The sequence below is a fragment of the Cynocephalus volans genome, chromosome 1 (assembly GCF_027409185.1).
Source record: "Cynocephalus volans isolate mCynVol1 chromosome 1, mCynVol1.pri, whole genome shotgun sequence".
Lineage (NCBI taxonomy): Eukaryota > Metazoa > Chordata > Mammalia > Dermoptera > Cynocephalidae > Cynocephalus > Cynocephalus volans.
The window spans coordinates 213,624,412-213,651,609 of NC_084460.1; the positions used below are offsets into that span (position 1 = coordinate 213,624,412).

At 35.0% G+C, this 27,198-nt stretch overlaps 1 protein-coding gene and 1 pseudogene across 1 annotated transcript in view; one reads left to right on the top strand and one right to left on the bottom strand.

Annotated features, from left to right (window-relative positions):
- The window catches only part of ARHGAP15 (Rho GTPase activating protein 15), a 563,492-nt gene that overhangs the window by 156,599 nt on the left and 379,695 nt on the right, over window positions 1–27,198 (top strand). The gene's annotated exons all lie outside the window — the stretch shown is intronic.
- Window positions 15,740–16,610, bottom strand: LOC134382193 (L-lactate dehydrogenase B chain-like; annotated as a pseudogene).

Sequence of the window (27,198 nt, forward strand, 5' to 3'; positions counted from 1 at the left end):
ATACCATATGTTTTGTGGGATTTGTGGGGGGTGGGGTGGCAGCTGGCCGGTACTGGGATCTGAACCTATGACCTTCGTGTTACAAGGCTGTTTTTAAAATTATTTTTTGTTTTGTTTTGTTTTAGATGTACAATATAATAATACAATAATATACTAGGAATATTTTCCTAATAATAATGTAAGTAATCACATAAAATCAAACATTTTCATTTAGTTAGAATTTTGAGGTTCCAATAAGTTTTGCAATTTTACCATTTTAAACTGTAAAGTTGTCTGATGGGGAAAACCAAAGGTCAACATCACTGTGGATAGAATGACTCCAGACCTAGACTAATTATTGCTGTCTCTGAATTGTTTGCTTTCTTTCTGTCTGAGTTTCATGATGCTTGCATGTGGTACTAGAACGGAGGAGGAGGAATTTATGTGTGAAATGTTTGTCCTGATAACCAGGAGAGTGGCTAAAGTGAAAGCCTGATGTTGTTGTATGTAAGCAACATTGTTCCACGTGCAATGATATGAACTTAATTCCTTATTTTTTAATGTTTATATCTCTAGTTATCAGTTGTCTAACTTAGACTAATGGAAATTGGTTAACTTTGGAAATAATGTCTGCTGCTGAAGAGTTAAAGGGTTGTACTCACCTGCTCCTTCCCTGATCATATCTTCCAGTTTGCCTAGACCTCATCTGGTTAAAGCATTTTTCCAGTGTAATTTTTAATTTGCACCTCCTTGCACTCTATAAATTGGTGTCGTTTGGGAAATGTAGATGAGCTAAGTTTATATTACACATGAGAATTATCTTTTTTTGAAGCAGTGGACTGCTAACCAAAAACAGTGGAAATGGGTAATGAATGGAGTCATAAAAATAGTTTTCTTCAGAAATCTTCAGGAGTTGATGAAGCTGGATATGTGCATTGCCCTGAGATGACTTAAGAAGGGTCCATGAATGTAGGAATTGACCTGGGCTTGATGATCACCCTTCCTCGGCATGCAAAATTGCAAACATCTCAGAAAGGATGAAATGTCCACAAGTGTAAGGAAATTTATTTCAAGATTGGAAATCAGTCTTACTTCAGAAATGATTCAATGCTTTGTTCTGTTTTATTATATTTTATAATTAAAAATGTATTTCTAGATTAACAGGCAATGGGCTATGTACCAGTGAATTTCAAATCTTAGGATTTGCTTTAAATGCTTTTTGATTACCTTTGGGAAAATTATATGAAGAGATATAAGCACTAAAGAGAGGTCAAGCCCAGGTGTTATGCCATCTCACAGACCCGGGGTTCAAATCTCAACTCTACCTCTTACTAGTTTTAGTTCAGTCTATGGTTCTTTGATTTAAGGTTGCATTATTAGTATACTGTGCATACACTGAAGCACACCCACATGTAAAACCACAGGGAGAGCAAAGGTTAGTATGTGATCCTGTCTTTCTTTAGTTATAATATTCACTAAGGTTAATATTTATCTGTCTTATATTTCCTAGCATATTTCTTTGTTCTTCCTTGGAATTAGGACACATTCTATGAGGACTGGAAAAATAGTGTATGGTTTTCTTTCAGTGCTTACATACTAAACTCCTGAGGTGAATTACCTGCTGAAATGATTTATGTTTGTCTTTGATGGACTGCCACCAACACAGAAAGTCTGACATATTCTCCGCGGAAGAAATACCTATTACTTTGTAACCTAATATTTATTTGAGTTGCATTTTAGCAAGGAAATGCAAGTAGAATAAAACTGAATTTGTTGGTTCAGATTTAAGCATTCACTGGTACTTTCTTTTCTGTATTTGAATATACAAGATGAGCTGGGAAAAAATCTATACATTGGTTTTGAAGTCATAATCATGTTGGTCCATTGCGCAAATATGAATTTTTAAGCAATTTAGCATTTCATAAAAAGAACAGGGCACTTGATTTTCATTCATCCATATGAAAACAATTAAGAAAAAATGCCACTTATCTTAAATAGTATTTGTCAGATTTTCTTCATCAAACTTGGTAAATATAGATCTCTTGACATTTTGATGAATTTTCATCACTTCACGGTAAACCTAAGTGACTAGGCTGTGGCCCGTGGGCAGCTTTTGTTTCTATGTGACATTAAAATGTATTTTTTTAAAAAACATGATTATAATGAATATTCAAAATTAGATTCATTCTTCAGCATGTGCACAATAGGTCAGAAGTCATGGCTGGAGAAGAACACTTACTAGTCAATCTTGAGGTTTTATTATTTCTTATGAATTGCATTTTTTCACATGCCTCAGAGATATAACTATTAAAGAGGAAATCCAACTTAATATATGCCAGTTTCAGTTTACCTAAACAACCTGGATAATTCGTTTTAAATGTAGTTAATTTAAAAGTTAGTGTATTTCCCTAGCTGTGTCTTGACTCAAAATTTCTTGGACTGTGTGCTCAAGACAGCTTGAAACAGACATTACAAATGAAGAATAATCAGTTACCATACTTCAGAGCATTCTTCAAATATTCCTCAATTTCTGGTTCCAGCAGAATTTTATTTACTCAAATATAAATCCTTTTTTTAATACTCTAGGGCCTTATCCTCAACAAAACACCTCATTTTAGTACAATTGTTTTTATATCCTGTCACAGGATAATGATGATAAATGGAAAATGACTAAGTATATTGTTTGTCAGATTTCTTCTTTCACAATTCAATAAATATTCCCAGAGTCCTCCCTTATCACCTTATTTATAGTGATTATCAATTGGAAAATGTTTGAAATCCAAGGAGAAAACCTATTTTTATTTTGGTTGTTCTTCTTTCCCAAAGATATAAAATATGAATTAAAACTTTTGGGTGCTTACAAACCAAGTTAGTCACTTAGAGATATTAACTCCTTTATTTGGGGACCTCGAGCTATTGCATGCTTACATAAGAAGAATCACTTTGAGCTTCTAAATGTAATGAACAGTGTTTTTATGTTGGGTACACTGTTATGGTTTAAATGATTGGTTTCTATCTGTAATGGACTTATTCAATAAAAATTTATTGCATCTATTTTTTCCAGAAATAATCATTAACAAAAATGGTGACAAATAGAAAAGAAAACAACAACAAAAAAGGAAAACAGAAGTAAATCTTCTCCCTGAATATCACCCACACTAGCCTTCATGTTCCCTGAAATTTCCATTTTTTTTTTTTTCACTTTTATGGTGTTAAATTATAAAGACTTTCAGCGGTTGAAAGGCTTATTTTATTATTTATTTGTCTATTTCTAAACTTCCTTGTTTCAGAATGGTCTTAAAATTGCTTACACATATATTGTATCAAATACAGTAAAGCAATAAGTTAGAGATATTTAACCAAGGAGAAAACATCACTAGGGAACTTATGCTGTGAGTGACCTACATTTTTATGGTCCTGTATGGTTTTCAAAGTCCTTTTCTTATTAAATATTTTCATTACTGTATTCTTACTAGCAATCCTGTGAGTAAGCAACTCAGAAATTTGGTTTTCTATTCTCTGATCAACACTTCTAAAGTAGGTATTTTTACTACTTTTTTATGAGTAAGAAATGAAAGTTCCGAGAGTTCTAATAACTTACCCAAAGCCACACAGCTACTTACTGATAGAGCTGAAATTCAAACTCATGTCTGCTTGGCTTTGCACTACCCTATTGAGAAAGAATGATAAAGGGATTTATAAGCTAAACCTCTTTTCCTTATCCATTCAGCCAAACCTTTGTACTGTTTAGCATCCAGCCTACATCTCTTCTTTAACAGGGCCTTCTCCGACAATTAAAATTCATTTCAAGTGATTAATTTTCTGAGTTACTGTACATGCCACTCATCTTGACATTTAACCAGAAATTATTTTCCAATATTATTTCTGAGTGCCTGCAATCCTTACTTTTCGGCCCTGTGATATTTAAATGAAAGCAACTTATCAATGTGTTTTGTAGCTTATACACCCTAAGGTTGCCCTTGATGTCTGAATGATAACAACCTTTCACTCACCATTGTTGAAGCAACAACTTTACTATGCTCAGGTAAGGTGTGGTGGGCGAATTCTTACCAGTGCCTCCATGATCTCTGTTGCCTGATCTTACGCCTGTGACTAGGTTACATTATATGGCAAATATGATGGATTTAGTTATGTTTTATGGAAATGGTGGATGGATTTTGAAAATGTGATTAAGGTCTCAAAGCAGTTGACTTTAATCTAAAAGGAGATTATCCCGAGTGGACCTCATTTAATCAGGTGAGCCCTTTTAAAGAGAGTCTAGAAAGTCTAGATATAAGAGACAATCTCCTACTGGCCTTGAATAAGCAGACAGCCCTGCTGTAAACTGAGTATGAGAGGCATGGCCTCTGGTTGCTGAGGACCTTAGCCCTACAACCACAGGAAGCGAATTCTGCCCACAAGCATGTGAGCTTGAAAGAGGACTGCAGAGCCTCAGATTAGACAGTAACCCCATCTAACATCTTGATTACAGCCTGTGAGATTCTGAATAGAAGACCCAGGTAATCTATGCTCAAACTCCTGACTCATGGAAACTGAGATAAGAAACATAGGTTGTTTTGAGCTGCTAAGTCAGTGGCAGTTTGTTACATGGCCATAGAAAACTTGTACATAAAGTTCTATTTAATACACCATAAAACTTGTCAATTTCTATAGAAATTATATACACATATACACACATATAATTTATACATATTATTTACACACACAAACAACACGTGCCTAGTTTAGCAGCAGCATCTCTATCTTGGAGTTTTAATTGCAAAATTTTCACTTAAGTTGTGGAACCACTCTACAACAGTTATGAGAAAACATATTGAAAGGAAATTGCCTGGTGATTAAGAATAATTTCAGGAGGGGGGAAGAAAATTGACATTCAACTTAAATTTTTAGTGTCTATTTGTTAAAAGTAAAAGAGAAGAGTTTAAGTAAAACTTGGCCTACAGGACCTATAAAGTATAAATAATGTGGTAAAATGTTAATATTTCAATGTCCTTGCCTAAAGGATTTTTATAGATACCATTTTTAACTATGCTGCCTTTTTCCCATCAAATTTGAATATATAAAATAAAGCTACATAATAGAAACAAAATTCTCAAATGACACTATATAAGATAAATATACGAAATATCAATACTCATAGTAATTTGTGTGTTAAATTTATAAGTATTTCTTAAGTAGCCATGTATGATTCCTAAGTCTCCGCCACTGTACAGTTGAATAGTCTATCTTTTTCAGACTCTTGGGGACATTGTGTAAGGGCATAGAAACCTAGCAAATCATGCCTTCAGAGTTGTGAAGCAGCACATGCACAATATTGCTACACTGTTTATGCAATTTCAACATATTAGCCAAATAGAATTATGATTTTTTTCTAATTCAGTTTGTCCTCAAGGTTTCATTTCTCCATCAGTGATATATTGGAAAAATCCTCTAGGTAATAAATATACACAAGATGAGTTATAACTTTCTATTTCTGAAGTAATATGTTTGGTAACTGTCAATGTCCCTAGATCAATTTGAATGTCCATAGGAAAAGTATTTATCTGCACATTAAACATAAGTAGCCTACATCATGTACACACTCTTTTTAGTTTTCCGTATGAGAATGTTCAAGTAACTATTGCTCAACCGATGTCACTTTCTCACTAAAGAACGGTATTTCTCTGGTTTTCGTTGTAAGTTGATGTCCACATTCTGTCTTTCATTAAATATGGACTTTTGATTTTATTATATATTATTTGCTTCAGCTTCACAAGGAGAGAAATCATACAAGCAGCAAGATGTAGGAAAATCAGATGTGTACAAAGGAGTTTGTCAATTATCTGAACCCATGCACAAACCACAGTTTTGCTTTTATATCATTAAAATACATAGCGATGAAATATATAGTTTTGCCCCCGGGAACTACATTTTAACAGTATATTTTGATTATGTTCTCTTCTTGTGGCCATTATACACTGATTGCCTTTAAGATCCTTTGGTGAAACCTTCTTCACTCCCACACAGCCCTCCTCTTCCCAGCCCAACTCTTTTGTAAAACCTCATGCCTTCTTCAGGCCAGTAGTGTACCCTGGACCTATTTATCTCTATACTGGTACTTAACTCTAAATATTTGTTTGTTTCTGTCTCTTCTACTGGACTATCAACTTCTCAGATTAGGAAGTGTCTTATGCATTATTTGTTTTGTCAAAATCTAGCAGAACACATAATGCATAGTAACCCACTCAATAAAATGGTTTGATTTTATTCTTTTATAAAGGAATATATGAATGAATTGAGTGAATAATGAAATTTTTTAAATTTAAGAGTCAGATCTAAGCAAAGATTATACAGACATATCTCCCTGCAGTCATCAAGCTAAATTTTCTGAAAGGAGTATTGTTGATATTAAAACCACAAGAACAAAGTGCCCTTTAGAAGTACGTGAGAAAAGAGTTGCATGTAGCCACTTAAAAATTGCTAGAAAATTCTGATGTAAAAAGGGACAAGACTGGATATTTTAAGAGTAGAGGAAGGGTTAATACTCATATTATTTCTTAAGTCTGACCTGAGTTTGAATTGTGATTCTAATGTTAATCATTATAAGACATAAGGTTCACACCTCATAAATCCAGGCAGCCTGTTTCCACAATCCAGAACCCTGTTAAATAAAAAACAGTTTCACAAAGCATACATTTCTAGAGAGTCCTTTCTGCACTTTTTCCAACTTATATTTCTTGTCTTACAAGCTACCTTTCATGAGCTGTCTGCCACAAAACCCTAAAATAATAATGCAGATGTTTGACTCAATCAATGTTCCATCTCTCTTTCCGTCAACCTAGCATATACATGAAATTGTACCCTCCCTCACCCCTCTGTACCATGCTTAGATCACAGAATCAATTCAAACAAAGAAATGGATGTTCTAGGGACTGGTCATACAAATACATTATTTCTTCTCTTTGAAATGAGTCAGAGGAAAGGAAACTAATAATAATGTAACATTGTTGCCTACCCACTAAGGCAGCTGTGAATTAAAAAAAAAGAAAAAGAAAAGGTCTTCTTTGGGATGTCTTTTGATGGTGAGATATGACTGGCTTTCATAATGCTAGAGATACAAATGTCCTCATATTTAAAAAAATATTTGATAAGATTGTCATCTGTCCTATGTTTCAGTAGAGGTATTTTATGCTTTATATTGAATCTAATAGGCCTATTCACAAATGAAGAGTATAGGAGGGAAAAGATGAACATCATTTCATAACAAGACATTGAGATAAACTTTCCTAAATTATGAAAGCTTCCAAATGCATATGGCCTTTTTATTCATGGCTTTTCTATTCAAATATCAAAGTGTTTCAAGTGGCTTTGATGACATACTTATGAATTCATGAAAGTGTTTTTCATAATGTGCTCACCTTTGGTGCTTAGAGGTTATGCAGATTGCTTTTATTTGTTTTGCTGGAAAGGAGGAGCTGAGAGTGGGTTGCAGACACTAACACTTCGGTTTTCTTACACCGTCCTTAGCTACTTTTCAGAAACTTGCTTGAACTCTACCCAAACTTCATGTAAGGATAAGAATAAATGTCAAATATTATAAGTTCAGGAGTATAACCACTAATTTTGGTTTCAACGGCACAGTACATATAAAAAGCTTTGGAACATTTCCAGTTATCTTCACTATCATTTAGTCCTTAAAACCCAGAACAGACACTTAAAATGAAAAAAAAAGAAAAAAAATACACTATTATATTGAGGCTGCAGATGCATCTTAGCATCATTGGAAGACAAATACTTGTAGCCTTCACTGGCAACCTGATCAGATATATTCTGTAATTAAACAAGGGAGCAATTTAAAAAACAAAATCACAACGTCTTGGGGCAAGATTTTGTGAATAATGGAGAAGGCAGACAAGAGAGAAAACTAATCCAAATGTGATTAGCAGTTACTCCTCATGAGAAATTTTCTCCACCTTTAATTTGACATTTCTGAAAAGCTTTCATGAATACTTTCCTCAGTTTTACTGTGTGTTGGTTTAAATATCTTCATGGACTCTTTGCAGTGTTGTTATCACCTGAAGGCGACACACGGGCGAACTTTGAAAATATCATGGGGCTCTTGGCGTGGCATGTCTGTGTAACTCATTCAAGCCCTTCCTCACCAAGTTGCAGGGCTCTTTTGCATAAATGTTAAGATCACCACAATTCTAAAGAGAAACTAGAATTTTCAGACTTGCTTTTTGGGGAAAAAAAAAAAAAAAAAACTTTGAAGAAAGCAGGAAATATTAGTCCATAAAGCAAAGTGAAAGAAAAAGTAGTTTAACTTGTTGGTTTGTTTGCTGAGACTCAAAAGTAAATATACTGTAGCGAAAAGTGTTCCATTTTTATCCGCCTGCTTCTGTAATGGCTGTGTGACTTCGGGGCTTCTACTTCAATAATTGATCAGGGTTTGTATAGCACCAGCTAAGAGCAAAAATAAGAGTGTTGCTTTGAACAAACTGCTGCAATGTTATAGCATTAGGCACAGAAACAAGATTCGGGAAATATAGATATAGAAGAAACAAGAAAAAGATGGATACATTGGGTGGTAAATACTGCTCCGGGCTAGGAAGTAATGAGAATTTTTCCGTAGAGAGTTTTGACCTGCTATTCAAAAATTGTTTCTTGTCTTAATAAATCCTAAAAGTGTAATTTACTTGCAAAAGGGAAAGAACAAAGGCACCGAAATTCTTTGGATAACAACACTTGTTAAGGTTGATAAGTTGTGTTTCAAATGTGCGAAGAAAAATGTGTGACAGTTTGTTTTAAGGTGACAACCTAAGTGTTCAGATACTTCCATCTTTGGTACTTATAAAGCAGTATCCCAGTTGTAGCTTCCACTTGTACATTTGCAGTATAGACCATACTGAAGTGGTATGAGCTGAATTCATCTCAATAATGTAGTTATGTTTATTAGAAAATCGACAACTGCAGATCTCTGTAATTTTTCTTAAGCTGATAAAAATAAGACTTTCCTTTTTTATTTGGTTCTAATTTGTTTTGCATTATAAATAAAAAACACCAAACCTTATAGAAAATAATTTTTCCTCAAACATAGAGTTTTGCAAAGATGATAGCTATTATATTTTTTATTCTTTTTCTGGATTTACTTGCACATGACTCACAAAGGTGTGCATCGTTAAGTGCCAGTTATTGCACACATATATATGTCCATTCAACCAAAATTTGCATTTGTCTTGTAAGCTATGTATGAATTTTTAGTTTAGTCTTGATTGTGTGTGTGTGTCTCAAAAATCAACTTTAAGACTGGGAAGCTTTAGATAGCAAATTCTAAGTTTAAATTAAGATTCATGCTGTTAAAATAACTACTATAACCTGCCGCTGTGCTGTGGCAACAGTGATAAGATGTAAAGCAAGATTACCAAACTTTAATAATAGTGTAAGAAAGAAACTATGCTGCTAAAAATAATCAATGCGATTTTCTTTTGTTATAAAACGTATTACAAAGGGGTTGTTTATTTATTTATGTCTAATCACCATAGAGAAGAAAATTATGCAGTTATATATCTCATACTAAGGAATAAGCAAAGAAGCATCTAAAATATTTGTAGATCCTTCAAGGTAAAATTGATGTTAGCTAGAGTTGTCCCAAATAATTGCTTTAGTTCTTGACTTTGCATGTACATACAACTACTGTAATTAAAAGGCAAACACTGGGATGAGAATTGGTGATCAAGACTAGCTTTTTCCACAATGAGTTCTTACAATGTTCACAGAGCTCGTAATCAAATGAGTTTAGAATATATTGAGCCAAATAAAGATAAGTAGGTTTCTTTACTGAAGAATTTCTCAGGGAATTAATATGCTAGTGTACACTGTAAACCTCCATGCAGGGCCTGGAATGCAGTGTTCTGAAACATGTATGATCGTGAACATTTTGGGTCAGAATCCCAAGGGACTAGTGAATCTTGGAACATACTTTGAGAAATACTTATCTTGACCTATACCAGCAACAATCCTGATTAGCTGTGAGGTGAGAAAAATCATTTTTCTTGTCCAATTTTCTAAATTAAGGAAGTCCTTAGAATTCCCAGTATATTTCACAAAAGTTGAAAATCCTCTTGAGAATCCCTGTAATGATAAAATATTATTTTAAATAAAAACGGCAAAACTGTTTTAGATGCCGAGTCAGAGTGGTTGACTAAGCTCTCTAACCAGCTAAAGGGTGTTTGTGGGCAAGAAATCTGTGTTTGATATAATTTGATTTGGAATTCAGCAAATTTTTATATGACACTCTTTGGGGACTCTCACAATGAGCTGAAATCAAACACCAAGTGTTTAAATGCCAAGGAACTGTTCAAAGAGATTTGAACTCTTCTCTTCTTTTGATGTATGTTTATTATGCCAAGCAATAACCTAGAAAGTAAGGACACAGAGCCAAATCTGAGTTTAAGAAAATAACTACCTAGCAGGGAAGACAGACAAAAAAGCAAATCACTCAGTGTGTTAAGGCCTATGGTGCCATGTGAAACCATGGAATCCTATGGGTGCATGTAATAGGAGTTTGGGTAAGTTACCCAGACTGGGAAAAGCAGATGGTAGCCCTGGAGGTGGTTCATGAAGGAACTGAAGGGATTATTCAGGCACAGAAAGTGCATTCCAAGACAGGATGACAAGCACATAGGTACAGTCATGGGAAAACTCATGGTATGTTTCACGATTCAAATATAAAGCTCAAGGGGAGGGGAGGGAAGCTACAACGGTAAGAAAAATACTGATAGAGTTTTTAAATGCTATGCCATGCCTTTGTATGTTTTCCTTTGAGCAATAGAGGAACCACTGAAAGACCTACATCTGTGAGGGGAGAGACAGGTGGATGATAGAAAGACAGCAGAGATAGACGATGGTATCTGTTTTCTGACATGCTTTAATATATAAAAGCATGACTGTAGATTAGGAATAGAATTTGCAGAGTTGAAAAATTGTCAGCTAACAAAGTTTACCGAGGGCAGCTTGCCCTTGCTATGACGTTGGAAGACAAAACATTCATCATTAAGAGATATTCTATATCACTGATTTTCAAACTATTTTTAGCCTCTGAATTCTTTGCTCATGGATTCTGCACTAAAGAAAACATCATGAAAAAATACCAACGGGCATGGCTCCGTTTGATTGGTAGAGATGTAGGTGTGAAAAGCCTCAGAGAACTACCCTATGGATCTCTGTCCACTTCTATTCTTTCTTTCCCAGACCCAGGTATTCCCTAGGAGATTTGGGAAAAAATCCTGAACATAGTGAGGCAGAGTTTGATGATCACTCTTCTAAATATTACTTACTTTTTTTTCTTTGGCAGTGACCAGTTCAGGGATCTGAACCCTGACCTTGGTGTTAAAAAGCTGTGCTCTAATACTCTTCTAAATATTGAAAAATCATATACATGGCCAGATGTGCTCACTGGCCTATTTTGTGTTTAAGGATGCCTTTTTTGCTTTCTTTTTAAAATTTTTTTTTAAATGTTGGTTTTATTGCTTTATTCCACAATATTTGTTGAGAGCATACTACATATCAAGTCCTGGGCTGGACACTGGTAAAACAGTGGTGAACATAGACAAGATCCCTATCTCCATGGAGTTTACAGGTTAGTAGGGAAGACCAGAAAATAATCATTTAAGAAATCATTAACATCCAAAAAAAAAAAAAAAAAAAAAAGAATGGAAGATATACTGCTGGTATGATAGCAAAATCCTATCAAAATACTGAAAGGTAGAATACCATTGACCTATGATAATTAATTTCAAGAGAAAAAAACACAGCATTAAATTAATTGCTCAGTTGGAAATTATTTAGTAATTCTCTGACTTTTAAATCCCAAGGGTTTTCTTCTTGATATAGTATTGTTACACACCTTAAAATCTAAGTTTTGGAAGGCGTCACTCCTTCCTTTTATTTTTAGTTCTCAAGTGTTCTTTTACGTGTCTAGTAATAATAAGAAATATTTATTGAGTACTTAATATATGGTGAGCACTAATCTAAGTTTTATGTGTCCTATCTCATTCTACCCTCACAATTACTCCCGTGAAGTAGGGGTGTTAATATTCTTCTTTACAGACAGGAAACAGAGGCTTTAGAAGAGATAACTTACTTACTCAAGGGTCTACCAACTAGTACATGGCTGAGTGGAGGTTTGAACACAGAAAGTCTAACCAAGAGCACAGTGATTAAGTACGACATTATCCTGCCTTGAAAGTAAATAAAAATAAACATAGAGTTATTATGTTATAGAGAAATTTGGTGGTGTCCAATTCTAACATGTGCAGAGAAGAAGAAAAGGCCTAGTACCTTCAGCTCATGGCTTAATGTGGATTGGACTCAGTGGCCCTTTTTATTGTTACAAATATGTTTTCCGGGGGTGGGGGGGACGATGAATCTCAAAGATTCAAATTTGTTAATGCAAGCCTATCTGACATTAAAGTAGAGAGAGGCATCCACAGTCTCTCTGACAAATAGAATCTGGATCCTACATTTGGTTACATGAAGGGAAGTAGAAAATAAAAAGAAGGCTTTGTACTGCTAATTTAGCATCAAAATTGTTAACTAACAGAAGTAGAGAGAGCTTAGGAGTAATTACTTTATATAGTCCATTTAAGCACCTTCTTCTTGCTAACCCAATTGGCACATTCAAGGTAAAATAACCTGAACGGAAACTTCACTTTAAGGCATGACTTTTGACCCAGGTGTCTATCAAGGAAAAGAAAGTACACAAAACCTGTGCACTAATGCCATGGAGTCTGACTGCCTGGTTCAAATTCTCCTTCAGTTACACGATAGCTGAGTGACCCTTTACAAGCTAATCTAAATCTCAATTTGTTTATAAAATTAAAACTATTAGTACCTTACTCACTGTGTTGTTGATGGAAACACTGGGTTTCAAAGTTCATGTTCTTCCCATTATGTCATTCTAGATATTAGAAAACGAGAAGTAAAACCATAACAAACAATAAACATGAGGTAACGTGCTCTCTGGTGGGGGTAGCTATCCATTTTTTTCATAAATATTTTTTGAGTGCTCGTTATATGTCACACTTGATTCTAAGGGATGTGCTCCTTAAATGTCATGCTAACTTTAATTTAATTAAGGAGCAGGAAAAAGGACATTTTGTGGCTGTTGTTGAGTGGGAATTAGTGTGAGGTCATGAAAAAGATGATGGTGCTGGAATTAATAATCTCAGGTGCCTACTCAGCCCTCCCAGGTCGGTGTCCCTGAGCAAGACTCTGCTCCTGGATACTTGATTTGGAGCCAGTTCCCAAATATTTCTCTCATGTCACCAAAAGTGAAACCCACACTTTTGTCCATCTCATTAAAATTATCTTAAATTCCATCTCAATTCTCTTTTTTGTCTATAGTTTTGTCTACTGAGACTCTGTGACTACGATTCTCAAGTTACACTTTATGTGTGTTCACATAAAATATCACGATATTCTTTAAAATTTAGCCAGCTATTATATTCAGCATCTTCATTGGAATTTGCATTTAGATTATTTAAACTAATCCTGTGTCTCATTAACTATGTGAAACTCTCTGAAGTGTATTTAGAGTGTTCTCACATATAACTTTTGCATGGCCCATCCATCAGTAGATCTTCCAGCAAATCATTTTTTTCTTTCTTGATTTCTAAATGTCCCAGACTTCTGTCACTGAGCGGGGGATCACTGCCTGATGTGCACAGAAGCCAATATTGTGACACTGGCTTTTGAGAAAAGGAAAAGGCTTTATTCTGAGAGGTCACCTGATGTGGAATCAGTAGGCAAGGCACTTCAAATCCTTTTCCCTGATCCAGGGGCTTTAAGGAGTATTTGGCAACCCTGATTGGCTAACTCTGAGTCAGGCCTTATGACGGGGCAATAGAGGATTGGCTAGTCTTAAATCAGGCCATATGCTGGGGCAAAGTGCATTGGATAGTACCAAGTCAGGCCACATATAACAATGAGGGAAAACTGATCGGCTAATTCCAAATCAGGCCACATGACACAATCAAGGGCTGATTGGTTGGGCCTGAATCCAGTCCTTTGGTGGAGGATTTTCAGGTTCCTGTGGTGCCCAAGGTCACCACCTAGAGGGCAAGGTCCTTCTCTCTGCACATGTTCAGTTTACACCCTGCAAGATAACTTATAGAACTGGAGATAGAGAAATGAAACCAGTATCAACTGGTTTTAGATGGTTTCATTCACATAACCCAAATTTAGTATTCTTTCTTTCTCTTTGAAAACTACAATCAGTCTGTTTAAAACACATAGTTCCTATATACTAAAACAACACACATATGACAGAGAGAAAAAAAATGAGTATTTTGTTTCTTACATCTGAAGAAGGGTATTTTGTTGTTAGGGCAGATACCTGCCTGGCTGGGCTTTCTATACTTTTATTTCATTCATGGAATAATGGTTTAAGCTGCCAAAGAGATCCAAGACAGACTGGAAACCTCTCAGGATGTGTGACCAAAAACAGACCAGGCAAAGCAAGAGGAAAGAGGCTAAAAGAAAGAAAGGCCTGCAGGTGTTGAATTTCAAGTGAGAGTGTTGAGTAGTTTTGACGGAATGATTGGGGTGATCCTAATGTGTGATCTATTGTGTGAGACATGGGGATAGGGTTGGGAGAAGATTTTGATGGTTTTCTGTGTCTTAGTAATGTAACTTCCATTTGTCATCTATTACAGCTTATAATATTTTCCCTCAAAATTTTGGGGGTGAATTCTTTTTCTTTTCTTTTCTTTTTTAATTTTAAAAGAAATCAATTACTTTTTATGGGGGCAGTAGCATGCAAGCAGCTTAGTTCAAGCTGATTGTATATCACATATCTGGCAACCTGTAACTGGGGAACTCAGGGTGGCATTAAGAGCAGAGATTGCTGGAATATTTACTCTCATAACAAAGCTCACCAACAGGCTCAGTTTTCTGAAGGAAGGCAACTTTGGTGGCAAGGATTTGCTTCTCTGTTCATGTGATGAGACTCTAGCACTGGTGGGAAGGACGGGGAAGCACAACAAAGAGGCACATTTATTGAAGAAATATTTTTTGTTTTCTGTTTTTCTGACATTTGCCTTGGTAATGCTAAGAAAAAGTTAAACGAACAACTATAATTATAAAAAAATAGAAACTGATCTAGTAAAAAACCAGAATACTGAAATTTTCACTGTGTCAATTTATTGATGTAAGATAGGTAGCATTTTGTTTTTTTACTTTTGGGGAACTCTATTCTTTCATTTGACTTAATTTTGTTCATTGACAATTTATTTTCTATAAACATGCAGGAAAAACCTTTCTTCTCTGTGAACACATAGGAGACTGCGGGTCCAGCTTTTGTGGTTCTGTCACATTGTCTGTTAAATATATTTATTTACCTCTCTAGCTTCCCTTCTTTGGGGAGTTCATTGAGTTGGGAGTTCATTGAGTTGGGAGTTCATTGAGGGGAGGAGCTATGTCATATTTTTCTTTCATCTTCATTATCTTAGAAAAACCCCTGAACAGTAGCTACTCAGAAGATTCCTTTTTTTTTTAAAGCACACTACAATAGGTAATTTTATTTGTTTAAGGGCTCATCTTGCAAGCATTAAACCAAGCATGGGATTTAATTCTGTGAGCCCAAATTCACATATTAATGAAGAAAAATTCCAACTGTGATCCATGTATGTGGACGAAAACTAACAGCTCACGGTTAATCACATTGTAGTTTTTTAATTTCTACCAGCCTAGAATTCAGTAGTCACAGGGATTTTAGGTCCTTCTGGATGTCCCACAGGGAATCTGCACTTTTTTTGAGCTGAGCAATCTTATCATCTTTCAGCTTCTGGTTGATAACACTGGTCAATCCCCAAACACTGAGGATACACAGAAGGCTTGGAAAGACTTCATTCTTGACACCATATGTCCCCCTTCACCATTCTTGACACTGGATGAATGCTGGATAGATTTTTCAACATGGCTTCAGTGAAATCAGCCACACTTAATCCAATGGCCCAGTTGGTGTATCCGTTTAGTTTCATGACTTCATAGGCACTTTCAACCTCCATTTTGTGTACTTCCTTCCAATTCTCATTATCATTGTCCATTCCCTTTTCTGGATTCAGTTCCTGGAGAGAAACACCTGCCACATTCACTCCACTCCACACAACCACACTTGAGTCACCATGTTCTCCCAAAATCCATCCATGACAGCTGCTGGGATGAATGCCAAGTTTTTCAGCCATAAGATAGCGAAATCTAGCAGAATCCAGATTACACCCACTTCCAATTACTTGATGCTTGGGTAAACCATTTAGTTTCCAGATAACATGTAAGGATGTCCACTGGCTTGGAAACCACATTACGACATAATCAAGACTGTACTCAATGATCTGAAGAGTAAGGAATGTGAAGACATTGACATTTCTCTGTACCAGATTGAGATGACTCTCCCCCTCTTGCTGATGGACTCCTGCAGTTGCCACCATAATCTTAGAATTGGCAGTCACAGAGTAATCTTTATCTGCCACAATTCTAGATGTCTGAAGAAATAAGCTCCCATGCTCCAGATCCATCATTTCTCCTTTGAACTTATCTTCCAAAACATCCACAACAGTAAGTTCATCAGCCATTGTCTCCTTTGCAGGACTGCTACAACACTCTTCAGAGCCCTTTCTCTCCAGTGCACAATGGGAACTCTTAAGGAAAAATTCATTGCAGCATTTGCAGGAGAGACAATGGTTCAAACAATAAAATCACTGTAGTGGGTGGATGGGCAAGCTGGCATAGTGTGTGCTATCAGCATTCTAGGAAAGTCTCTGGCTAATAGATAGCTCTTAAGACACTGTCAGATTTAATTGAGATCTTTCACATTATTTCCTGCTATTATGACGATATAAGAAAGAAATTAATTGATATGACCATTTTATAGATGAAACTAACAAACTCTTCAGAAGTTTCTGGCGAGAGAAGCCAACACATGAGGTTCTTTTTAGGATAAATAACTCCTTTAAACATACTGCTAATAAATTTTCCGAAAATTATTTTAAAATAGTGTACAATCTATCTGTTTGTCCCCACTTTCAGATCCCTCATTTCCTTCTCTTTCCTTCTTTGTTTTAGCCATGCTTAGTCTGAAGTAACATGTGCATTTGAAAGCAATATAACAAGGAACTCCTCTTACATCAAATTTCATCTCACCAAATTGTTATATTTTTCCTGCATATGTAAGTTTCTAAAATTTGTTGATTACTATGAATTAGTGCTAAATAACAACATATAGAATTTTCACCCTATTTTCCAACCAAAAGCATATTACATATTGTTTTTCCCTTCTGCTTATTTAGTAATTTTTTTGCTTATTTAATAAACTTAGAGGATCCAAGGTACCCTAGCCAGAGTCACAAGAACCATTATTAAAATTATGCAAAATTCAAAATTTGACAAAATAATGATTATTCTTAACTCTCAGCAATTCTGATTTTAAATGTTTTAAAATGTAAGTTGCTTTCAGTTTGATGACATAAGAAGTTACATTGTTTTGAACTTTAAAAAATAGTTTTAATTATTAAAAATAAATATAAAGGCTATTTCATATTTGGCCTATCCAAAATCCTTTGCAATGCATATGTGTTATGGCAAAATTGAGAGCAGCTCTGTATTTATGTTTCCAAATGCCACACGCTTATTGTGACCTATATGCTCATTTAAGAGCAGAATTTTACCCATTGTACATAACGACATCATAGACAATTGTGATGATTTGGAGATTTGAAAATTGAAAGCTATATCCCAAGAATCGACATATGCTTTCTGGGCTTTTCATGAAAATCATAGCCTTTTTTCTACAAAACACTATTGCTAGTGTTCATTAAAAAATGTCCTCATAAAGGAAGTTTATATATCTACGAATGCAGGACAGGACAGTCTTTGGAAGGAAATAATACTCATTTAACAGTATAATATTTCATAAGAAAAAGAAGTGCCTGGAACAGGAAAGATGATTTATTTTTTGTACTATTAATAAAGCCTTAATAGAGGGATTTTTAATGTGAATATGCCATGATCATTCTCTCCAGTACGGCGATAGAGTAATTTGACTACTTAGAGGGTATTCTTCCAGACGCACGATGATTCTTCAGTGTTATTGTATAAGTAATTGCATTTTAAAGGCTATAAGCCTCACAAGGTCTATGTCTAGCACTAAAGTTCCAAGAGGCAGAAATAAATCATATCATTCGACTCGTCGCTCTGACAACCTTTAAGTTTGCATAGAATTATTTCTTTGTAAGTCCCAAAAGCCATCGATTCATTTATTCCTATGCACCAGAAACTATTGCTGGTTTCTGGGTGAGGCCAAAAAGAGGTGAAAAAAAAACTCGGAAGAATAAGTTTCAAAACTACTGTATAAGACTCGCTGTGAACATATGATCACTAAATATCTTTTCTCAAAATCTCTCTTTGGTAAGCTGTTCTCTAACCACAATATCAACAATATTAATTGCCTCCTCCAATACCACACATCTTTCTTCCTTGTTTTAAACTTTATTATTAGAACTTTAACACTTTCTAACCAAAATAATATATAGTATAATATATACTATATTATATATAGTATATTATATGCATAATATAGTGTGCAATATATATTACAAGGGTACTTCAAAAATTCATGGAAAGATTTGTATTATCTTTCAATTCTATTTTTCCATGGATTTTTGGAAGTACCCTCACATGATATTTATCGTTTGTCTTATTTTCTGTTTTTGCAGCAGCAGCATGAAGGTAAAATTCCGTGAGATTAGAAAATTTTATCTGTTCTTGTTCAGTGGTGTATGCCCAGTACCTACAACGTAGTGAAAGCTTGATAAGTATTTGCTGAGTGAATGAAGACAGTGTGACTGGTAGTATGGTAGATTTTACAGTGACAAAGGAGCACAAATGGGAAGCCAGTATGGTTAAGGTTTTTGTAGGAAGTATCACATTGGATCTTAGTTTTCATGGATAAGTAGGAGTTTGCCATGCAGACAAGGAAGGCTAATTCAGGAAGAGAGAAGACCACCTGTAGAGCATAATGATGCTTGTTTTTTTAAAAAGCAGCCAGTTCGGGTGTAGAAAATAAAGTTAACAGGTGTTGAGGGGAATTTGGCAGGGAGTGGAGTGATCAGGAAAGGTCTGACAAGGGGCTTGGTGAAAGAGGATCAGAAACACATAGAGACTGGTTATTAAGAATCTTTTGTACCATAGTCAGAAGTTTTAATTTCAGCCTTTACAGCAATGAGTAATCTGCAGTATTTTCTGCAGGGCAGTGGAAAGATCAGATCTTCCCTTGAAAGATCACTATGTTGGCAGTGTGGAGATGGATAGAAACTCGATATTGGTTGAGTTAATGAATGATTTCTCAACATTACTTCACACCTTACAATTTGGTGATTCTTCAGGCTTTACTATAAATATTGACAGACTGCGAAAATAACTCTGAGTGATGGAGCAGTTCTGGTGAGGAAGACAATATTGCACCCAATTTTTCAGAACATTCAAATTGGGGAACTTTTCCTAAGCCTCTCACTGTTCCAACAAGTATTTCTATCATTCCACTAATCTTGGTTACTCCTATTAATAATCTCTTTTCTTTGAAAATCTTTAACTGCCTTAAACAGAAGCTTTTTACTTTAAAAACAAAAACAGTTTTTTGACTTTTTGTTGTCTGCCAAAATTGATTTGCTACAAATTCAGTTTAGCTATGTACTTCTTATTCATTATGGAAAGAAGTTAATGCAAATTTAAATATCAGCGATCCTCACCACGGATAAAAACAAACTTACATAAAAAACAGATTGCCAGTCAGGCTTTGAGGAGTCTGTGATGGTTCACAAAGATTACTCATTCTGAATTTCTTTTCAATAACACACCACTCGCTCTCTCACCTTCCCCAGTACTATGGGAATTGGGTCGTAAATGAAAAATCATTTTCTCAGATGGTTGTTTGAAAGTGGTTAGCATCTTTGACCTTAAGTAGAAAAGTAGTATAGGTAATTTGGCATTCTTTCTTTCAAAGCCTAATATGGTTAATATATTTATCATGAACAGAAATTAAGTATAGGTAATCTCACAATTGCTACTTTTATGTAAATATTAAGTTTTTTAGGTAGGATTGGCTTAATAAAAAATTTTTTGAGCTAATCTTTCAGTTATAAATTTATTTATTCAAGGAAAAGTTTAAGCAGCCATATAGTCGAGTATATATTAAGAAAGTACTAAGCTAATTTTTTTAATTAAATGAAATCCTTCTCTTGCCAGATTATATGAACCAGTATTAGCACCATGTGAAAGATTACATTTGTCATTAATGAAATGGTATTATGTGGAAATCGTGACATAAAATATTTGCAAATTTATGCTAGGTCAGTAAATTCTGACCATCCCAAGGAAAAGTTGAGAACATCATGGAGATCAGGGAGGGCGAAGGACATTGTAGATGTTACATTTACTCATTTAACACATTTTTTTCCCTGAGCATCTCGTAGGTGTCAGGCAAACAGGGGTGAAGAAGATCAACAAGAATCCTTCTGTGACAGAGCTTACACTTCAGTAAAGAGGGGAGAAAGGCAATAAACAAATAAACAAGTGAACTACAAGAAATATCAAGTAGTCATAAAGGCTTTGCTGAAAATGTAACGAATGAGGAAGGCTGCAGGTCTACTCTGCAATGCTATTAAATGGTCAGGAAAGCCTTGCTGAGAAGGCAAGACTTTAAGTTGATTTCTGTTTTCTGAGAAGGCCTCTCTCACTTCAAGAAGGTATAATTCGACAATGACCACAACAAATCACACCAGCAATTCAGCAGCTTGTGTTGATCATCTACCAGTTTTTTTACCTTACACTGTTAGCATTTTAAAGTTACCCAATATTATTAGCAGATAGATTTATTTTCAATCTCATTTCCTATTAATGTGATTTAAAGCTACCTCAAAAATGGAAATTATGGTTTTAGTAGTTAAAATTATTTTATGGATTTGGAGCATGTGAAATCAGAGAAGAGCTACAATTAGCCTAAGCCGGTATCAGTTCAAGCTTCCCCCACATGGTTTTACTAATACCCTTCAAATTCTGACTTCTGCCATTGCAGCCATATGTCTCTTTAAGCAGATACACTCTGTAGTGCCAAAGTGTGTCAAGGACATCACTAGGTTACCAAAATCATTTTTATGTGCAACTTCTTGCAATATTCCAAAGTACTCTTCCACCTGAACCCCACCCCAACCCCTAAAATATAATTTTAATAACACACATTAAAATGTCATGCTGATAATAAACTCAGAGATATATTACAGGGAATCTGTCTGTATTTTTTTTAACGCTTTTGGCACTCACATAATGGCGTAAGCACATGGACTCACACACATTGCCTAAATTCTCTCTCATTTTTTTTTCACAGGTTTTGGGTACAAAGTAGTACAAAAATTCATAATTATGTTATTCAGTGCATAAATGTTAATTTAAGAAAGAGCTGAGAGGGTAGGAATATGAATTCATGTGTGTGAGGTACACTATGAGAGTAGAATTGTACATATATGTGATGTGGCTTTTTAGTTTCTGATCACAGTTTTATCCCCATATTATCTTGTGTTGCTGCTGGGGAAAGCAACAAACAGTGGATTTTGCCACCTCAGTGAACAGAGATCTCTGGAAATTGCACCTGTTCATTATGTGCGAAATCCTTCTGTGGGCAGAGAGGAGGAATTCAGTTTTATTCTCAAACTGTTGCCTAATTCTTATAACTTGTGCATATTTTTTTTGAGTCATGATTGTACAATCTGCTACCCATTTTGGGATAAAAACACTATTGAAATTGAGCATACTAACTTTAACTAAGCTGCATTTTTTATGAATCAGGTTGTAAAGTTGACTGCCACAACACAGCCATGTTCTGTACAAATTAGTATACACACACACACATTCACAAACACACCAGGGAGGGCATCGTTTAACACTTGAAAGCTCATTATTCTTCTAAAATAAAGAGTTAAATTTTTTCCCTATTGGTTTTCCCATCTTTGAAACACCATGAGTCACGGTGTTTTCCATTTAACAAACACCATGGACTCTTTATTGTCTGTGAGGCTTCCATGTACTGCAGTAAATTTGAATTGGATATGTTATGTCCAAATTGACAGTAGTGAGTAAGCCAAAAATAAGTGCATTTTCCTTTAAATGTTAGCTGCAGCATCAAGTAACATTCCCTACATTATACTATACCGAAACGAGTCAGGCACAGACCAAAATGTTGATGGATATACAGCAGATCAAAAAGGGGAGAGTCATTTTGAAGTGCTCGCTATCTGTCTGAGATGATAGGCTTCTGAATTTGTACCTCTTTGCAAAAAGAGACTTCACATTATTTTATCAGTTTGTTTCAATTTGAGAGGTGTTGAAAATTGGTATTCATTTTTTTGATATAACCCTTAAATTGTACAATTTAAGAAAACTGACTGAAAGAGATAAATTAAATGGGTAGAAATATTTTCAAATCAAAGACCAACTGACATATATAAAAATGATGTATGTTTCTTACATGGTCCACAGGGAGAATTCTGCAGGCTTGCTATGATCTCTACAATTTGCTTCAGGGCAAAATAGATTCTGGGATATTCTATTATCCCTTTGGTCTGTTTATCATGGAAACTGATGTACAAATTGAGAGGATTTTTTTTTTTTTTTTTGGTCTCTTTCTTTCTATATGGTTGGAACTGGTAAGAATTCACTTATCTCATGTCCTCACCTTCAGTAAAGTGCTACAGAAGAGTTCAGTGACCAGTAATCAATTATTATTGAGAAGCAATCAATTGCTAATTTCCATAATTATGCACATCTAAACACTATGAACAAGAAAGAGAAACAAAGCTGCACTCCAAGCATTGCCTTGTTAGCAGTATTTTGTTAACACAGGCTCTAAAAAAAGCTGCCGCAGCTGGTACCACAAATGTGTTTCCAGTATTCAGGCCATCAACGTGATTCGTCGCTAAATGTATAGAATCAGCTTCTTGCTAAAAACTACAATTACAGGTGATATACAGATTGAAATCACAGGGCTGGTTTGTCGAAGAAAATTGTCCTAATGATGGGTTTTCGGATGGGGAATGCAGCTCTTTTCTTTCTCTGTGATGGGTTGTGAAGGCAGCTGCACCTGCCTCTATGCTGTATTCTGCCGCACTTAATGATATCTGATGATATCATTAGGCAAAGTGTTCATAAACAGATGTTGAGCCTGTGCCTAAATGCTGTCAGATGAGCGGTTGCTGGCCTGAAACAGTATTATTTATATAGAACATTTACGTTTGTTATGTTAATAACCCCACTATTAGCTCTCTGGATGTTGCGTTAGGAATGTAAATGTAGTTAATATGAATAACAACCTCTTTACTCTTTGTGCTGCAGTTGAGTATAACTTTTAGGCTTTGGGAGAGAAACAAAGATACCCCTACCAAGTCCTTTTGACTTCATGATTTGTGTGTGTGTGTGTGTGTGTGTGTATGTGTGTGTGTGTGTGTGGCACCATTCGAAATTTTGATGAGAAGATATATGGTAAAAATATGTAGGACAGATGTTAAATATTAGAGTTTGATGCTCCTAACAGTCAATAATTTCAAAAGATTCTGATATTCATGAGTTATTTTTGTGTGAGCACAGTCCATTACCTTAATATAGGAGAGTGATGATCATGGACACCCAATTGACATGTATCCATTTCAGTTAAGAAAGTCCTAAGCGAAGTGTATGATATGGGCCCATTTTTGTTCCAGCTCTTTTATTGACACTATCACATTTCTTCTCCATATAACGTATTGGGACACTAAAGTCATATGTCACAGTCATTTTTTCATATTCATGTGATGGTGAGTTAGGCATTACCTTGATGTCATGGTTGCAGTGCCTAAAAATACCATGGTTGCAGTGCCTAAAAATGTCACATGAAAATTACTCTTTGTGTGTTTGTGTATATGTGTGTGTGTGCGTGTTTCAGCCAAAGTTGAATTTTATGCCTCATAGTTAATTCATGCAGAGTAAGTTATGTAAATTCTGACAGTCATCAAATGTGCACTATTTCTCTGAAATACTGTTCTTCTGTGATAGCCACATTATTTTTTTGAAAGTGCCTTTGTCATTTTTTATGACATTTTAACTCTTTCAGGAATTTTCAGTACTGAAAAATTGCACTCACCTATTTTCAGGATCAGAAAAACTGTTACTTTGAATTTTTAATGAAGAAAAAAACAGTGTTAAACTGGTGCTTCATTGCAAACATAATTAGAGGTCAGAGTGATTTTTTGAAGTGTCATTCTCATCTCAATAAATGCTTATGAAATCATTAAAATTGCTAGAAGTGGTAAAGATGTCCATGTGTATTTGTTTCAGTCTGTAGGTATGAGAAGCGTACTCGAGTTACATGTTTACACGTGTAACGTCGTTCATTTCATCTTATACCTAAGGATAATTTAAATTTTAAATAATTGCAATGGAATTTCAATGATGACAGTTTTTTTTCTATACCTCCACTATCTATTATTTCAATTCTGATCTTTTAGAAAATGATGGAAGCTCTAGATAATTTCTATGTAGAGATTTATACCATCTTCCAAATAAGGAAATGGGAAAAGTAAATTAAATCAGAGAATATTTTGTTTTCTGTAAATTGCTTCCTCATCATGACGTTAGAGTTTATTTTTAAAAATCTGTAACTGCTTCAGTAGGAACACTTTTCTTAAACTGTGACTTCAGGTAGTAAAACTATGAAGATCTTTGCCTGCAAGAGAAATTTGGGTACCAGAAGGAGTAAGGTAACCCTGAACATACCCTGAACAACACATATAAATATTAGCTATCAAAGGACTCTGAAGACCTGTTGAGTTATTTAGATCTTCCAACATGTCTTTTATAGGGGGAAATCTAAGTGGGGGTGTGGGGGGTTCAACCACTACAGTATTGTACTTTGATTTGCTTGACATTGCTGGAAGTTGTTTAGAAGAATTTGATTCCTTTTTATTTGTTCATCAAGTCAACAACTTAGGAAAGCTAGCCAATAAAAATGTTCATTCTGAACTCCTCAGAAACTTAGATCGATTGAGTGAGAGGATAAAAAGAACTGCTGAAAGCATCAACTATTGTTGAAACAAGATCAATTCATCAAAGTCTATTTAAGAGGCATGGAAGTCCACCACTATGTCCAACAAGTCTTCATTTCCTGTCTCTTTTCAGTAGCAGTAATTCAAGCCAGTTTCTTATGATGAACACGTGTCCATGACATATATTCCTCTCCCTTCATTTCTAAAGATGGAAAATGATGCAGTCATTTACCTTGTAATTTTCCAAATATTTTAGTTTCTTATGTTGAAATTGGGCGAGGGTCACTTTCAACATGAAAACATTTTTGCTGAGGCCAATTGGTGCATTCTACCTTTTATTCTTTTTTCTTTTTTTTTTCTTTAATGTTTCTATATACCTAGAGAACTAGACTTTTATGTACATCTCTTTATGCATAATAAATATCATTTGTATTGGTATGATAACATGATTTCCCTGTGTGTGTGCGGGGCTCGTTGCTTTTCCTATGTCCCACAACAGACTCCAGAGTTCAAGTATAAGACAATGAATAAATCTGGAATCAAGCAATGTGAATTTTAGCCTTAGCTAAGCAAATTACTGTGTATGGTTGAGCAAATGCATTATTACTTTTCTAGGCCTCAAGTTCTCTGCTGTAATATATTTATGCTATCTTACTGTCTTGCTTCTTGGAAGGATATGCATATGGATGGTAAAATATTAAGATTTGTAGGAGAATAACATATGAGTCCGCTATTTCAATTTAAACTTAGTGGCTGTTAGTATAGATATATGAAAGTATAACAGGCCTTTTTGACAAACACATTAAAATAATTGCTTGTTACAGAATATCTTTGTGATAATAGCAATAATAATAGTCATTAGTTTTGCTATTTTTTTGTTACTACTTTTTAATTTTGGGTTCATGTCCTAAAAATGGAGAGGAGATATATGAAAATATATTTTACCAACACAAATAATACAGACTTTTTGTCAGAATTTCCCTCCTTAGAGAAAACCAATTTAAGTGAATCTATCTGTTCATGTTTATAAGTAGTTTAATTTTTAGCATCTTTTAAAAAATATATATTTTTGATTCACTGATATAGCATTTTGTGCCTCCTGTATGTATTCTCACTGGAACAACCAGTGACTTTTATCACTTGCCTGAGTTTCAACATCTGTAATAGTTAGGAAATTTCACACACTAATGAGCACAAGAAAAATGTTTGCCTTTTGAAAGTAAGCTAGTATCTTCAAAATGGATCATAACAAATTTTGTATCAAAGAAAAGTTAGAACCATCTAGGGGATGCTAATTTGTTCATTATTTTATCATTTACTTTTCCAATTTATGAAATTATATATTTTGTGGTAAGATGGCCTCAAGGAGCAAATGGGAAGTATAAGACACTTAGACAACTATCTCTGCTTTCTTTAATGTATCTTACTGGGCTTTTAAAAAAATATCCATTTTATGTATGTATGCATGTATGTATGTAAAGTAACTTTGAAAGCCCATGGCTAATATTGTGCCCAGAAGGTCATCTGGCTCTCTGTGAGAAGAAATTTGGAGTTGTCAGGGCAGTAGACATGCTGAAGCTGTGAAGGTTAACAGTTTAAGAATGGGAGAAGTGTGCAGAGGGTGCTTTTGCCTATAAAAAGTGTAAATTGTATGTGCATTAATAAGAATTCCTGTTATTTAACATGCGGAAGGACCATTGGTCTATTCTCACAATTTTGTGTTGATCTCTCAGTCTAAAATGGCAATAAGCGATCAACCAATAATTAAAGTATCTTAAAGGATCATTGTGATTGATATATATTGCTGATAAGGCACATCATTATCAGATACCATTGGGTGCTTTAATATCATCAGGGAATTGTCCAGCGAGTGACTGGGGACCTCAAAGCTGATTTTCACCTGGAAAGAAGAGGAGAAGGGGGACGGAGGGAGTGAGACTACTGAATTTTTGGATATAACACCATTAACCAAATCCCACCTTCATTAAGCAAAATGCTTAAATAGACAAAATACATTTGCTATTATGAACGGAAGTTGCCTCAGGTGGTCAGAGCCACCAGTTTCTTGGGTCCGTTTCTTCTATAGGCTTTCTAATCT